The 8903-nt window shown below is 39.1% G+C and overlaps 1 pseudogene; it reads right to left on the reverse strand.

Annotated features, from left to right (window-relative positions):
* Positions 1–2662: 2662 nt before the first annotated feature.
* On the reverse strand, positions 2663–3136 carry LOC118351506 (60S ribosomal protein L18a-like; annotated as a pseudogene).
* Positions 3137–8903: the final 5767 nt, after the last annotated feature.

Consider the following 8903-nt stretch of genomic DNA (forward strand, 5'->3'; position numbering starts at 1 on the left):
CATTGTTTTCTGGCTATTTTTGTAGATAGCCTCCATTTTGAAGATCCTCTCCATTCTTTTTCATTCTATTTTCCTCTTCCATTGTGGTTTGATGGCTTTCTTGAGTATTATGTGTAGATATTTTTTCTTTCTCGTTTTCATTTTTGTATTTACTATAAGTTTTTACCTTATGGTTACTACAAAGTTCACATATAGCATTCTATTTACATAATAGACTATATTAAATTAATTACAACTCAAATTTGAATACATTTCAAAAATGCATTTTTACCCCCATTTTGTTTTGATGTTACATTTACATCTTTTTATGTATCGCTTAACTATTGTAGTTTTAGTTAATTTCACTACTTTTGTCTTTTGACCTTTTTTTTTTTCTAAGATTTTATTTATTTATTTGAGAAAGCATAAGAGCCAGAAAGATCACAGAGGGTGAGGGAGAATCAGACTCCCTGCTGAGTGGAGAACTTGATTCAGGGCTGGATCTCAGGACCCTGAGATCATGATCTGAGCTGAAGGCAGACACTTAACTGACTGAGCCACCCAGACCCCCTGTCTTTTGACCTTTACTTTGGCTTTATAAATGATTAACCTATAATCTTTACAATATATTTACCTTTTCCAGTAATTTTTTTTCTTTTTTGTTTTCTTTTCATTAATCAGTGCCATTTCTTTTCAGCTTAAAGAAGTCTCTTTAACATAAAGCCAGTTTACTGTTGATTAATTCCGTTAACTTTTTGCTTATCTGGAAAACTCTTTATCTATCCTTGTATTCTGGATGATGACCTTGCCACGTAGAGTATTTTTACTTGGAAGTTCTTTTCCTTTTGGTACGTTAATATATCATGCCACTTTTCTCTAGCCTGTAAAGTTTCTGCTGAAAAATCTGCTGATAGCCTTAGGGGATCCACCTTGTGTGTAAAAAGTTGTTTTTTCTTGCTGCTTTTAGTATTCTGTCTTTGTATTTAACTTTTGACATTTTAATTACAATGTATCTTGGTATGAATTTCTTTGGCTTCATCTTATTTAAAACTCTCTAGGCTTTTTGGATTTGGTAGTTTGCTTCCTTCTCCAGATTAGGGAAGTTTCAACCATTATTTCTTCAGATAAATTTTCTGTCCCTTTCTCTCTCTTATCTCCTTTTGGGATCCCTGTAATATGGATGTTACTCCATTTGATGTTGTTCTTTTGATCCTTTAAGATATCTTCACTTTTTCTTAATTCCTTTTCTCCCCTCGGCTATGTCTGGGTCAGTTCCAGTGCTTTGTCTTCCAGGTCACTGATCAGTTCTGTTTTATCCAGTCTTCCGTTGAACATGTAGTGTATTTTTTAGTTCAGTTATTGTATTCTTTAGCTCTATGACTTCTGTTTGGTTCTTTCTTTCTTTCTTTTCTTTTATCTATTTGTTGAAGTTCTATGTTTGTTTGTTTTTTTTCTGAGTTTGGTGAGCATCTTTATGACCATTACTTTGAAGTCTATCAGGTAGATTACTTATCTTCACTTCACTAAGTTCTGTTTCTGAGATTTTGTCTTGATATTTCTTTTGGAACCCATTCTTCTGTCTCTTACTTTGCCTGATTCTCTGTGCTTATTTCTATATATTAGGTGAAATAGTTACTTCTCCCAATCTTCAAGGAGTGGCCTTGTGTAGAAGGTGATCTATGGAACCCAGAAGGGCAGTCCCCTCTGGCCACTAGAGCCAGGGCTTAGTTCCCTGTATGGGTTGCACATGTCTGCTGGCTGTGGCCAGGCCAGGGCTGTGGCATGAGATATGTAGGGTGCCTGGCAGGACAGCTGTGGCATGACCATGGTGTTGAGGGGAGGGCGTGCCTACGTGCACCAGCAGGTGAGAGGGAGATTGCCAAAGTGGCCCCTGCCAATGCTGGCATTAATAAGATAGAGATCCCAAACTGCTGTTCGCTAGCACTTCTATCCCCATAGACAGCTGCATTGATTTTCTGCCTCTCCTGCACTTTAAGATTGCTAAGTGCTTTAAGATTGTAGGTGCTTTTCTAACTGCTAACTGTAGGTGCTAGGTCCTGGGGTGAGTGAGTTTGTAGGTGTGAGTCCTTTAAGAGCAGATTCTCCATTTCCATATAGTTCTTTGTTTCTCCTGGGCATAATCCCCACTGGTTTTACATTTTGAAGGTTCATCTCTCTGGTGCAGGAGCCTAGGGTTGAGGTGCCTGATGTGGGGATATGAACCTCTTGGTCCTTCAGGGAAAAGTAACATTTTTTGAGACCCCTTTTGATTGTGGGTTGCTGGGCCTGAGGTAGGGTTTTTGCAAGAGCACATCTCTGCCTCTCCTACCCATCTTGATCTGGCTCTTTTATCCTTTGTTGTAGAGGTGCTGTTAATCAGTTTTTCAGGACTGATTTAGAGAAAATTATTCAATATGTAGCTTATTGTGTCCTTGGGAGAAGGTGACTTCAGGATCTTCCTAGGCTGCTTGAACCTGAGCTCTCTTTGTGAGCCCCTTCCTTCCTTCCTTCCTTCCTTCCTTCCTTCCTTCCTTCCTTCCTTCCTTCCTTCCTTCCTTCCTTCCTCTTTCTCTCTTTTTCTTTCTTTCTCCTGAGAATCCTGATTTTCCCAAGGTGTTTAATTGGACAAACCTGGGGACAAGGAGGCTCTACATCTAAAACAAAGTTTGGGGCCTCTTGGTGGTTAGGTGTGACATTGCTGGCGATGTAGGACACAATGAAGCAGTGGGAACTTGATCTTGGAGCCGTGGAATTGCTTGCCTGCTGGTCAGTTCACTTGCTGGCTACAATCTGCTCCACCTTCATGGTCTGGATTATGTCGGGTGCCCAGTGTCTCGGTAGCACTAGGTGACAACACCTGCAGTGATTGGGTCCTGGTACTCCCAGCACATGTTGTAGGTGCTGCTGTGGGAATCATAGCACAGCCAGATGCTGAAGTTCTTTACCTACAAGGTGGATTTCTTGAACACCTGACCACAGTAGATGATTTCCCCCAAAGACTCCATCTTCTTTAGCTGAGACACAAAGTGTCAGAAGCAAGAGCTGGTGACAACATGATTAAGTGCAAATATTTGCATGTGGTAGAGGTGCAGCATTTGGGGGTGGGCAGACAGTGCTTCACCACTTTGTACTCTTGCAATGTGCCTGAGGCCTTCATGACACACTCTCTGCTCTTACTGCCACCCAAGAAAGGGAGCCATTTAATTTTTTTTTTTTTAAGTAGGCTCCACACCCAATGTGAAGCCCTATGTGGGGCTTGAACTCATGACCCTGAGATCAAGACCTGATCTGAGATCAAGAGTTAGGTTCTCAACTCACTGAGATACTCAGGCACCTAGAAACCCTTTACTTTCAGTGAAATCTTTTCTGGTATGCAGACTTATAACTTTGAAAGCAGTGGATCCGATCCTTAAGTACACAGTACTTAGTAGCCAATCTGAATGAGGAAAAGGTAAGAATTTGATCTTGTGGAAATAATGCTGTATAATGCATCTCGTGATGTATGCTTTTATGTGAAAATGCTTAAAACTGGTTTAATCTGTACAGTCAAGTGCTCTTTGTTTTCCAGTTGACTATATTCCTTTAGTATAGCTTGTGAGTTGAGGAAAGGAGATGACAATTCTAATTTCAGTTAGAGGAGTTGTAAGTGAATGCAGAACCCTCTCTGGAATACTTAATTCTTACTGTGCTCTGAACTTTGCTTGATAATGTGAAATGACTATTTTGATGTTTTATTTCTTATATAACCACACTGTTTGCACATCTTGGGTGCTTCCATTTCAGGCTACTCTTAATTATGTTTTTAACATCCTGGAAGGGCTGTATTTGTAATTCAGTAAGTCTTTCAGTGCAAGCCATTGAATGTTATTAATTCATTGTCTAGTGTTTAGGTAGAATAAATTGCTCATTTTTAAATTGCATTATCTTGTATTGTTTTCTTTCTTTTCTTTTCTTTCTTTCTTCTTTTCTTCTTCTTATTTCTTCTTTCTTTCTTTCTTTCTTCTTTCTCTTCTTCCTTCCTCTCCTTCCTATCCTCCCTCCTCCCTCCCTCCCTCCCTCCCCTCCATCCCTCCCTCCTCTCTCTCTCTCTCTCTCTCTTTCTTTCTTTCTTTCTTTCTTTCTTTCTTTCTTTCCTTTCGTTCTTTCTTTCGTTCTTCTTCCTTCCTTCCTTCCTCCTTCCTTCCTTCCTTCCTTCCTTCCTTCCTTTCCTTTCTTCTTTCTTTCTTTCTTTCTTTCTTTCTTTCTTTCTTTCTTTCTTTCTTTCTCTACAGCCAATGTGGGGCTTGAACTCAAGACCCTGAGATCAAGAATTCCATGCTCTACTAACTGAACCAGCCAGGTGCCCCTCATTATCTTGTATTCTTAGCACAAATTTCTAACTATGACAGACACTCAGGTATATTTATGTAATAATAGCTTTAAGGTCCATTTTACCAACATGCACACGTTTTTAAAGGGAATATTTCCATAATGTTTTAGCTTTCACAACTTTTTTAAACCTTTCACAGAATATTATGATGTATTTTCATATATTGGTTTCCTTCTTGGTAGATAAGACAAACGAAGGCATGGACTACTAAAATGAATTGCAAGGCCACAGTCTTTAGATCACCTCCCAAGAGGGGCCACTCTTCAGATTCCCAGATGAATTCTCCTGCACAGCCTTTTGGGAAATAAGACAGCATATAGAGTTTCAGTTATTAATTGTCCAGCTCCATGCTTTTTTCTTGAGTCCTAAATTAAGAGCATCTTCAGGTAGAGAGTAACCCACAAGCTTTGTTAAGAAGCAGTACTGTGTGTCTTGTCCAGTTGTGTTTCCTGGGCATGTAACCATAATAATTACTAACAGATGTTGGCCAACTCAGTGACCGAATGAAATAATGAATGGTAGTGATGGCTCCTAACAGAGGTTTGCCAATGGCAACTGGGGCTCTCTGCAAAGCCCAGGAATGATGGGCCTCTATCTGACCAATGAACTGACACAGCCGATGAGCGCACCACTGTCAAACTGGCTGTCTTGGCCTGGCTTTGCCTGTTCTGCCCACTATACTTATCCTTCTCAGGCCAACTTGAAGCTGGGCCTGGTGCAGAGACCATCAGTTGCTATCCTTTCTTTGCATCAGAAGAGGTTAGAAAGTGTGAATTGTGTTCAGATGGGATGAGTAAGTGGAAGGTGGCTAAATGCCTTCTAGGTGGAGATGGGTTGGATAGCCTATCAAAGGTATTAAGGGAATTAGCGTTAGTGTTGGATTTATGCAGGACTTCTACACCTTCACATTCAGCATCATTCCCTCCTCCCTTTTGCCCTTTTCCCGAGAAAACCAGCTGTCTCCAAAGAACTGGCATGTCTGAATTCTTCCCAGTGCAGTGCTGCCTCCTGGCACTAATGAAAGGCGCACCCAACAGCCCTATGCAATGCCTTGCTCTGCAGGCTGGGAGCATATTTTGGGTGACTGTTCCCTGTTCTGTGCTTTGCCTTCTTAAGGAGGGCTACAGAGCAAATTTATCTATGGTCTCAGAACCAGGAATAATTGTGTCCTGAGCAAATGGCATGTTCTTTGTTTTAGGGACACTCTGATCCATGTAATGAATCACATTTCCCTCTTCATGTAGCCTGTCTGAAAGCTCAGATTCAAATTTATAAACTACTTTTGGCAAGTGTATAAGACTCCCTTGCAATGATTTTGTCTTTTAATTTCACTGTAATTTCCCTTAGACTCATTTTATTCACAAGTTTTAAATTTAATTTACCTTATTGTATCAAATGCATTCTGTTTTGTTTTTGTTTAATAAACTGATTTAAGTCCTTTTGGGAAAAAAAATAAAAATAAAGATCAGCATATTCATTCAACACCTTTACTTTAGTTTTTTGATTCCCCAGGCCTTAGTTTTATACCTTTACTTCTTTAATCTCAACAGCAGTCTACTACTTTCTAGAAATATAATCCCTTCTGGATTAGTTTTTTGTCTTTTTTTTTTTTAAATAGGAATTTCACCATTATATTAAAAGTAAGGTAAAAAAAAAAAAATAGGTGTGAGGAGTACCTGGGTGGCTCAGTTGGTTTAGCGTTTGCCTCTGGCTTGGGTCCTGGTCCTCGGATCCTGTGATTGAGCTGCATCAGTTCTCTGCTAGGTGGAAACCTAATAACTAATAACTCACCCTTACCCTTACCCTCTGCCTGCCACTCTGCTTACTTGTGCTCTCTCTTTATCAAATTAATTAATTAGTTAATTAAAAAATAAAAGTAAGGTGTTAATAGCTGATTCCTACAGCTGCGACTTTCTAGTTATGTGAATTTAAATTACTTAATCTTTTTCATTTATAAGAAGAGTAATATTATTTATTTTTTGTGAAGGTTGTGAGGATTATATGACATACTATATGTAAATATGTAGTAGCCTATTTGACACATAGTAGGCCTTTTGTTTAAAAGTCTTGTAAGTGGAAAGTGCACTGGATTTGCAGTGAAATCTCTCTTTCTTCACTCATTAGCTTATGACCTTGGGCAAATCATTTAACTTCTTTGGACCACACTTTTCTCATATGTAATTTTATGGCATGGCTGAGAGAGCCCTTAGGACTCTAGCTTTGCTATTCTTGGATTCTTAGGCTTGTCCTGAGTAACATGTGAGAGTGTGTCCTCACTCTGTTCACACTAGGAATGGCATGAATAGATTCACTTGGGCATAGAGAGGTCTAGTGGGATGGGGATCCAGATCTGAAGCAGGGAAATGAAGAGGCCCATTGTGCTGGTCATTAATGTTCTTCACTGGTGTCGGTTATGGTATTTGCAAAGGTAGTAGCATCTTCTGGAATACCCTGATTTGGTAGTGATTGTAGTCCTGAATCCAAATGGATTTCAAAAGATGTGCCATTGGGATGCTGTTCTCTGTAGTGACTAGTTTATAAGCAGCTGCTTGGTGAGTACTTGGACAGGTAGCAGTGAACCAAGGGAGCCACTACTTCTGGTCGATGACCGTGTTCATCAATGACCACATTTGGTTCAGTCGTGGAGTCAATCATAGCAAGTGTCTGTATGCAAATATGGTTTCTATTCAGGAACCATTGGGCAATAGGAGATCCCCAAAGCAAGAGGAAACTCATTTATCAAGAAGATAAGTAAAAAAGAGTTTGTAATAGGTGTAGAAGAATAATCTACACTGAAACGAAGCACGCTCATAGCAATGCATCAAGATACAGGGTAGTTTTGTGGTTAAAGGCACAGCATTTTTCAGTGTGTGGTTTAAGCCAAGTTATTTAATCTCTCAAAGCCTCAGTTTCCTCATATGTTAGGGGGATAGTGATACTTACCTCATATGGTTGTTGTAAGGAGTTAATGTAAGTGCTGAGATATATTAGTTATAGGTAACTAGTCTTATTAAAACTATTAGTAGTTTTACACTGTGAACCACAGTTTCACACTGGACTTTAAGGTTTTGCTACCCTAATCTAAAAAACTATGTAGACTATAAGAATAAATGTTAAAAACAAACCATTAGAGGGGCACCTGGAAGGCTCAGTCAGTTGAGCATCCAACTCTTGGTTTCAGCCTAGGTCATGATCCCGTGGGTTGTGGGATCAAGCCCTGCGAGGGGCTCCATGCTCAGTGGGGAGTCTACTTGAGGATTCTTTCCCTCTGCTACTTTCTCTACTCTCTCACTCTCGCTCTCTCTCTGTCTTTCTAAAATAAATAAATAAATCCTAAAGAATAGCATTGGATGATCACATGGTTGGAGTAGAGTGCATATGCAGAGAAAAAAGTTCTAAAAAAAAGTTTGAGTCAGTGCATTATGTCCATTAGTTTTTTATCCAATCATTTTATCCCTGGGATCTTACTTTTGAAAGGTAGCTATCTACTTGTGCTTTTGATTGATTTCATTCTTTGCATATGAAGTGAGATTATAAATTAAAGACACTAGTTTCTATAAACTTCCCTCATTACTCTGTAGTCCCATTTTGCCTACTTCTTGAGAAGTTTCTGTCTCCTTCCTTTCTGTGGGATAAATTTAAATTTGCTCACCTTGTTCAAAGGCAAAGCATTATGACCCTGAATCCTGAAAAAAGGTTTACTTTATAACATAACTTTTAAAAAATGGTAAAAAAAATTAACCAGTGTAAAATGTTAAAACAAAACACAACCCCCGAAGACATTGAGTGTTAAGATACTGTGGAATTATTATTACAAAAACAGAGAAACCACTGAAAACTAGTCTGGTTTGGGTTCAAGTATTTTTGTCTCGATGAGCCTCAACTTTTGCTTGGTCCACTGAAATTCACTGAATTCAGGGAAATTTTGAGATTTGAAATGGTAACAGTGTGTGGTAGTTACAGCCTCAGAACACAGCACCTGGGAGTGGTGGTTTTCTTGTGTTTCACTGTTTGAATCTTTCAGAAGAGAAGTGAAATTCTATAGTCCAAATTTCATTGATTTATTTAGTTTTGACCTACATTTTCATGAGCAATTTCTCCTATGTCAAGCCATATATTAGTCCATTTAGATTTGGAAACTGTACAGATGGGGCAGCCTGGGTGGCTCAGCGGTTTAGCGCTGCCTTCGGCCCAGGGCGTGATCCTGGAGACCCCGGATCAAGTCCCACGTCAGGCTCCCTGCATGGAGCCTGCTTCTCCCTCTGCCTGTGTCTCTGCCTCTCTCTCTCTCTCTCCCTCCCTGTGTCTTTCATGAATAAATAAATAAATAATCTCAAAAAAAAAAGAAAAGAAAATTGTATAGATAATTTTGTACATAGTATTTTCATAGAAAAGAAATTAGGACTGAAACCCAAGATCCTAGCTGCCTAACAGTTAAAAATCAGGATATCTTTAATTAATTCAGTTTTCAAGATGCTCCATAGTTATTTGTTTATTATTGAATGAATGCATTAGTTTTTTCAAACAGTTTTACAATATTATTTTTTTAATTTAA

Source organism: Canis lupus, chromosome 19 (assembly GCF_003254725.2).
Source record: "Canis lupus dingo isolate Sandy chromosome 19, ASM325472v2, whole genome shotgun sequence".
Classification (NCBI taxonomy): Eukaryota; Metazoa; Chordata; class Mammalia; order Carnivora; family Canidae; genus Canis; species Canis lupus.